The sequence below is a fragment of the Tupaia chinensis genome, unplaced genomic scaffold (genome assembly GCF_000334495.1).
Source record: "Tupaia chinensis unplaced genomic scaffold, TupChi_1.0 Scaffold143753_1, whole genome shotgun sequence".
NCBI classification, from domain to species: Eukaryota; Metazoa; Chordata; class Mammalia; order Scandentia; family Tupaiidae; genus Tupaia; species Tupaia belangeri.
In genome coordinates, this window is record NW_006203602.1 from 30,135 (window position 1) to 38,623 (window position 8,489).

The 8,489-nt window shown below is 42.1% G+C and overlaps 1 pseudogene; it reads left to right on the plus strand.

The window, feature by feature from the left end:
- The first annotated feature begins 7,390 nt into the window (after positions 1–7,390).
- LOC102488234 (putative ATP-dependent RNA helicase DDX6 pseudogene) lies at positions 7,391–8,199 on the plus strand (annotated as a pseudogene).
- Positions 8,200–8,489: the final 290 nt, after the last annotated feature.

Genomic DNA, 8,489 nt, shown 5'->3' on the forward strand with positions numbered 1-8,489 from the left:
CGTGTCCTAAGAGCATCATTAAGCCCCTGAACAAATAATTCATGCTTACTCATTTGTTGTCCCATAACTGCACACCAGGAAGTTAGTTAGTAATCTCTGTATTACTTTAAGAAATCTTGTATTACTACTTACCCTTCCACTCTTACCATGCCTGGCTTTCTTCACTGTGTACTTCACCCTGATCCTCTACTTCAGGGCCCCACATCCGGGTGCCACTTGCCTCGACCCACAGGACAGTCGAACGGGTACCTGGGTGAGGTCGGTGAAAAAGGGGACTCACATAAAACTTACACACACACACACACACACACACACAGAGTGGAGACAAGATGAGGTGCTGATCAAGTCTTCGTTTATTGCAGAGCAAACTGTGCTTTATATACAGGCTGGTGGGCACCAATTGGTTGCCCAAAAGTGAAATACAACAGTATGAGCCAATCATTGATGTGGGTAGATCTCCCATTGCCTAGCAACAGTTGGTAACATAATTTCTGAGACATGATATGATTTGCTAGGAAGTGAAGCCTAAGGTTTCTAAGATGGCAGACAGTTCTCAAGAAGCTCCCAAGATGGCTTCCATATGCAATGCCCTCCACACTGGGCCCTCAAATACCTAGTTTGCACATATCATGTGGAACCTTCTTCAGAATGCCTGGCCCCTTCGACTTTGGTGGGAAGACCACAGCCATAATGGATAAGGTAAAAGGTGAAGCTGAGAGCACCGCAAAAAACTTTGCCTTAAAAAAAATGTAAAAAGAAAAAAAATTACAAAAAAGTGAAGACAGAAGCAGTTTGAGAGAGAAACTGAGACACAGAAACAGAAATAAAAGGTTGGCAATGGGGGTGGCTCCCTACTGCTACCTCCTTTGCTGGAGGTTGAATTACTAGTTGAAAATCTACATTTCTGCTGTGCCCTGAAATACCTAGTTCAGAGAAGACATGTGGAACCTTCTGAAGGCCTGGCCACTAGTGCCTGGGAGGGAGGACCAGAGCGACAATTAACAAGATAAAAATTGGAATTGAGAGCAAATAAAATGATTGCCTTTAAAAAAATGTAAAAAGGAAAAATTACAAAAGAAAAAGAACACCGAAGCAGGGAGAAACAGAAACAGAGACATAGAGACAGAGATAAGGACTGGGGATGGGGGGACTCCCTATGGCTAGCTCCTTTGCTGGAGGCTGAATTATCAGTAGAAATATTCATTTCTTCTGTGTCCTGAAATACCTAGTTCGCAGGTGCCATGTGGAACCTTCTTCTGAAGGCCTGGCCTCTTCTGCCTGGGTGGGAGGACCAGAGCGATAATTGACAAGAGAAAAGGTGAAGCTGAGATCAAGACAAAAACTTTGCCTTTACAAAAAAGTAAAAAGAAAAACATGTTTAAAAAAAGTGAAGACAGAAGCAGGGAGAGACAGAAACAGATACACAGTAGCAGAGATGGAAGGCTGGGGTTAGGGAGGGCTCCCTACTGCTAGCTCCTTTTCTGGAGGCTGAATTATCAGTAGAAAATCTTCATTTCTCCAGTGCCCTGACATACCTAGTTCACAGGAGCTATGTGGAACCTTCTTCTGAAGGCCTGGCCTCTTCAACCTGGGTGGGAGGATGAGAACAATAATTAACAAGATAAAAGGTGGAGTTGAGAGCAAGAGAAAAAGTTTGCCTGTAAAAAAATGGGAAAATAAATTACAAAAATAAGGGAGGAGAGAATCAGGAGAGACAGAAACAGAGACAAAGAAACAGAGATAAAATTGTGGGATTGGGGGCCCTCTCTACAACTAGCTCATTGGCGGGAAGCTGAATTATCAGTTGGAAATCTTCATTTGTCCTGTGCCTTGAAATACAAATTTTGCAGGAGCCATGTGGAACCTTCTAATTTACGCCTGGCCCATTCAGCCTTGGTGAGAGAACCAGAGTGATAATTAACAAGATAAATGTGTAGCTGAGAGGAAGAGAAAAGCTTTGCCTTAAAAAAATTGTAAAAAGGGAAAATTACAAAAAAAGAAAGACAGAAGGAGGGAGAAACAGAAACAGAGACGCAGAAACAGATAGAACGCTGGAGTGGATAGGCTCCCTACTTCTGCTCCTTTGCTGGAGCCTGTATTATCAGTAGAAAATCTTCATTTCTCCTGTGCCCTGAAATAGCTAGTTTGCAGGAACCATGTTGGTCCTTCTCCTGAAAGTCTGACCTCTCCTGCCTGGGTGGGATTACCAGAACAATTATTAAAAAGATAAATGGTGGAGCAGAGAGTAAGAGAAAAAGTTTGTTTTTAAAAAAATGTAAAGACAGAACCAGCAGTTAGCGTAATGGCTATGTTGCTGGACTCCCACGTAGTCGACCGCGGTTCACATCCCAGACCTGGTGGCTTAAAACTCACGCTGGGCACGTGTGCGTGCGTGCCCAAGATCCCGAGAGGAGAATGGAGGAGAAGGGATTGCGGCGTGAACATCCCCCCTGGGGAGTGATTTCTCGCTTTCTGTCTCTATGTCTCTCTCTGTCTGTCTGGCGAGCTCACGTGCCCTACAGTGAAAATCTCTCCAAAAAAAAAAAATGTAAAGAGGAAAAATTACAAAAAAAATAAAAGGGAATACAGAAGCAGGGAAGACAGAAACAGAGACACAGAAACAGAGATAGAAGTTTTCGGGTAGGGTTGGGGCTAGCTACCACTAGCTCCTTAGCTGGAGCCTGAATTATCAGTATAAAATCTTCATTTATCTTGTGCCCTGAAATACCTGGTTCACATTAGCCATGTGGATGCTTCTTCTGTAGGTCTGAGCTCTTCTGCCTGGGTGGGAGGACCAGAGCGATAATTAACAAAGTAAAAGCTAGAACTTAGAGTAAAAGAAAAATCTTTGCCTTTAAAAAAAAAAAAAGGTAATAGGAAAAAATTCCCCCAAAAATGGAAGAGCAAAGCAGGGAGAGACAGAAACAGACACACTGAAACAGACAAAATTGTGTGGGTGTGAGGGGTCCCTACAACTAGCTCATTTTCTGGAGGCTGAATTATCAGTAGAAAACCTTCACTTCTACTGTGCCCTGAAATACCTAGTTTACAGGTGCTTATGTTGAACCTTCTTCAGAAGTTCTGGCCTCTTCTGCCTAAGTGGGAGGAACAGAGAGATAATAAAGAAGACAAAAGTTGGAGATGAGAGTAAGAGAAAAAGTTTGCCTATTAAAAAAATGTAAAAAGGAAAAAATAAAGAAAAACAAAGGAATACAGAAGCATGAAGATACAGAAACAGAGAAAAAGAAACAGAGATAAAATGTTGGGGGTATGGGTGGGGCTCCGTACTGCTTGCTCCTTAGCTGGAGCCTGAAGTATCAGTAGAAAATATTCATTGCTCCTGTGCCCTGAAATACCTACTTTGTGAGAGCCATGTGGATCCTTCTTCTGAAAGCCTGGCCTCTTCTGCCTAGGAGGGAGGACCAGAGTGATAATTAGCAAAATAAAAGGAGGAGTTTAAAGCAAGAGAAAAACATTGCCTTTAAAAAAATGTAAAAAGGAAAAATCTTTAAAAATGAACACCGAAGAAGGGAGAAACAGCAATGGAGACAGAGAGAAAGAGATAGGAGGCTGGGGGTTGGGAGAATCCCTACCGCTAGCAACTTTGCTGGAGGCTGAATTATCAGTAGAAAATGTTCATTTCTTCTTTGATCTGAAATTCCTAGTTTGCAGGTGCCACATGGAACGTTCTTCGGAAGGCTTTCCCTCTTCTGCCTGGGTAGAAGGAACATAGTGATCATTAAAAGATACAAGGTAGAGCTGAGAATAAGAGAAAAACTTTGCCGTTAAAAAATTTAAAAAGGAAAAGTTACCAAAAAAAGGGAAGACAGAAGCAGGAAGAGACAGAAACCAAGACACAGAAACAGAGATAGAAATCTGGGGGTGTAGGTGGGACTCCCTACCACTAGCTTGTTTGCTCGAGGCTGAATTATCAATAGAAAAATCTTCATTTCTCCTGTGTGCTAAAATACCTAGTTCATAGGAGACTTGGGGACCTTTCCTATGAATGCATGGCCTTTTCTGCATGGGTGGGAGGACTCGAGCGATAATTAACAAGATAAAAGGTGGAGTTGAGAGCAAAAGAAAAACTTTGTCTTTTAAAAAAATGGAAAAAAGAAAAATTACCAAAAAAAAAAAGAAGAAAGAAGCAGGAAGACAGGGACAGAAAAACAGAGATAGGTTAGGGGTGGGAGGACCGTCACCAATAGCTCCTTTGCTGGAGACTGAATTATCAGCAGAAAATCTTCATTTGTCCTGTTCCCTGAAATATCTAGTTCACAGGTGCGATGTGGAACCTTCTCATGAAGGCCTGGACTCTTCTGCCTGAGTGGGAGGACCAGAGCGATAATTAAAAAGATAAAATGTGGAGATGAGAGTAAGAGAAAACCTTTTCCTTTAAAAAAATGCAAGAAGGAATAATTACAAAAAAAAAAAAAAAGAAGAAGAAGAAGAAGACTGAAGCAGCAAGAAGGGAAATAGGAACACACAAAGAGAGACAGAAGGCTTGGGATGGGGGAGCCCTCTACTAGTAGCTCTTTTTTTGTGGAGGCTGAATTATCAGAAGAAAATATTCATTTTTCCTGTGCTTTGAAATACCTAGTTCACGGGAGCCATGTGGAACCTTATTCTGAAGTCCAGGCCTCTTCTGCCCAGGTGGGAAGAGAAGAGTGATGATTAACAAGATAAGAAGTGGAACTGAGAGCTAGAGAAAAACTTTGCCTTTAAAAAAAATGTAGAAAGGAAAAATTACAAAAGAACAAAAAAGGAAAGACAGAAGCAGGGATAGGCAGACACAGAGACAGAAAATAAGGTAGAAGGCTGCAGGTAGGCGTGCCTCCCTACTGCTACCTCCTTTGCTCCAGGCTGAATTATCAATGTAAAATCTTTATTTCTCCTGTTCCCTGAAATACCTAATTCATAGAAGCCATGTGGAACCTTCTTCTGAAGGCCTGGCCACTTCTCCCTGTGTGGGAGGACCAGAGAGATAATTAACAAGATACAAAGTGGAGCTGAGAGCAAGAGAAAAACATTGCTTTTAAAAAAAATGTAAAAAGGAAAAATTACAAAAAAGGGAAGACAGAAGCAGGGAGAAACAGAAACAGAGACACAGAAACAGAGATAGAAGGCTGAGGGTGGAGAGGGGTTCGCTAACGCTAGCTACTTTGCTGGATCCTGAATTATAAGTAGAAAATACTCATTTCTCCTGTGTCCTGAAATACCTAGTTCATGGGTGCACTGTGGATACTTCTTTTGAAGGCTTGGCCTTTTCAGCCTGGGTGGGAGGACCAGAGCGATAGTTAACAATAGAAGAGTTGGAACTGAGAGAATGAGAAAAACTTTCCTTTAAAAAAATGTAAAAAGGAATAATTACAAAAATAAGAGAATACAGAAGCAGGTAGATACAGAAACAGGAACACATAAACAGAGATCGAAGGCTGGGGGGGTGGGGGTAGGGCTCCCTACCACTAGCTCCTTTCCTGGAGGCTGTATTATCAGGAGAAAATCTTCATTTCTTCTGTGTCATGTTATACCTAGTTCACATTAGCCATGTGGAACCTTCTGAAGGCCTGGCCTCTTCTCTCTGAGTGGGAGGACCAGAGCGTTTATTACACGATAAAATGTAGAGCTGAGAGTAAGAGAAAAACTTTGTTGTTAAAAAAAAAATGTAAAAAAGGAAAAATTACCAAAAAAAGGGAAGACCAAATTAAGGAGAGAGTGAGACCGAGATGTCTGGGGTTGGAGGTGGGGTTCCCTACCGCTAGCTCCTTTCCTGGAGGCTGAATTACCAGTACAAAATCTTCATTTCTCCTCTGCCCTGAAATATCTAGTTTGCAGGAATGACGTGGCACCTTCTTCTGAAGGCCTGGCCTCTTCTGCCTGAGTGGAAGGTACAGAGCAATAATTGCCAGGATAAAATGTGGAGATGAGAGTAAGAGAAAACATTTGCCTTTAAAAAAATGTAAGAAGGAATAATTACAAGGAAAAGGGAAGACAGAAGCAGGGAGAAAGAGAAACAGAGACACACAAATAGAGATACAAGGCTTGGTTTGTGGGGCACTCCCTACAGCTAGCTCCTTTGATGGAGGCTGAATTATCCATAGAAAATCTTCATTTCTCCTGGGCCCTGAAATACCTAGTTAACATTAGCCATGTAGAACCTTCCTCTGAAGGCCTGGCCTCTTCTGCCTGGGTGGGAGGACAAGAGCGATAATTAACAAGATAATACATGGAGCTGAGAGCAAAAGAAAAACTTTGCATTTAACAAAACATGTAAAAGTGAAAAATTACAAAGAAATGGAAGACAGAAGCATGGAGAGACAGACACAGAGACAGAGAAACATAGATAGAAGGCTGGGGATGGGGGTACTGCCTACCACTAGCTCCTTTGCTGGAGGCTGAATTATCAGTAGAAAATCGTCATTTCTCCTGTGCCCTGAAGTACCTAGTTTGCCAGAGCCAGAACTTTCTTCTGAAAACCTGGCCTATTCTGCCTGTGTCTTAGGACCATAGGGACAATTAAGAAGATAAAAAGTGGATCTGAGAGCAAGAGAAAATCTTTGCTTTTTAAAAAAATGTAAAAAGGAAATTTTTTTTTTAAAAAAAGGAAGACAGAAGCAGGGAAAGACAGTAAGTGAGATACAGAAACAGAGATAAAAAGCTGTGTGTGTGGGATCTCTCTACGGCCAGCTGCTTTGCTGCAGGCTGAATTATCAGTAGAAAATCTGCATTTCTCCTGTTCCCTGAAACACCACCTCACCGGAGCCATGTGGAACCTTATTTTTTACGCCTGCCCCATTCAGCCTGGGTGGGAGCACCAGAGTGTTAATTAATATGATAATATGTGGAGCTGAGAGCAAGAAAAAAGCTTTGCCTTTAAAAAAATGTAAAAAGAAAAAAATACAAAAAAAGGGAAGCCAGAAGCAGGGAGAGACAGAAACAGAGACACAGAAACAGAGATAGAAGGCTAGGGGTGGGGGAGGGGCTCCCTAACACTAGCTCCTTTGCCGGATCTTGAATTATAAGTAGAAAATACTCCTTTGTCCTGTGCCCTGAAGTACTTCATTCATGTGAGCCATGTGGATCCTTCTTCTGAAGGCCTAGCCTCTTCTGCCTGCGTGGGAGGACCAGAGCAATAATTAACAATATAAAAGGTGGATCTGAGAGCATGAGAGAAACTTTCCTTTAAAAAAATGTAAAAAGAGCTTCCAGTCAACAATAAAGGACCAAGGGTGCCGAGCGGGAGTGGCCTCAGCGGTAGGACTCCACTGGAGCCACGGGACATGGGATTGAAGTGAATTCAGATATAACTCAAGCTTGTTAGAGGGCTTTTTAAAAATAAAAAGTTAATTCAGTGCATGAGAGCAAGTTACTGCTGCTTACCGTCCAGAGACTTACAGGTGCTTGCCTGCGTTGCAATAAAGGACTCATATATTGAGCAAGACTTATTTATCTCTTCATTTTGGAGAGCCTAATAAGCTGTTATTACAGTTTCTCTACTGACTTTCAAAAGTTTTGAAGTTTGAAAGAGACACCTTCACAGTTAACACAGCATGAGCACGGCAAGAACAGAGAACCCTGTTATAATGGATCCATCCAGTCAAAACGATCAACCGAGGGGCCCTGTGAAACCCAGTGGTGATCCTGGAGGAGGAGGCACGCAGACACATCAACAGATGAACCAGCTGAAAAATACCAACACAATCAATAACAACACTCAGCAGCAAGCACAGAGTGTGACCACCACTATTAAATCTGGTGATGACTGGACAAAGACTTTAAAACTCCCTCCAAAGAATAAGAATCAAAACTTCGGATGTGACCTTCACAAAAGGAAATGAGTTTGCAGATTACTGATTGAAACGGGAGTTGCTAATGGGAATTTTTGAAATGGGCTGGGAAAAACCATCTCCTATTCAGGAGGAGAGCATTCCCATTGCTTTATCTGATAGGGCTATCTTAGCTAGAGCAAAAAATGGAGCAGGCAAGAGCGATACCTACCTCATTCCCTTACTTGAATGGCTAGACCTGAAGAAGGACAATATACAAGCAATGGTGATTATTCCCACTAGAGAACTTGCTCTACAGGTCAGTCAAATTTGTGCCCAGGTCAGCAAACACATGGGAAGGGCCAAAGTGCTGACAACCACAGGAGGAACCAGAGGCAGAAGGCTGGGGGATGGGGGGATTCCCTACCACTAGCTCCTTTGCTGGAGGCTGAATTATCAGTAGAAAATCTTCATTTCTCCTGTGCCCTGAAATATTTAGTATACAGGAGCCATATGGTACTTTCTTCTGAAGTCTTGGCCTTTTCGTCCTGGGTAAGAGGAACATAGAAATAATTACCAAGATAAAAGATGGAAATGAGAGCAAGAGAAAAACATTGCCTTTAAAAATATATATGAAAAAGGAAAATTACCCCCAAAATTAACACAGAAGTAGGGAGAGACAGACACAGAGACAGAGAAACAGAAATAGAAGGCTGGGATTGG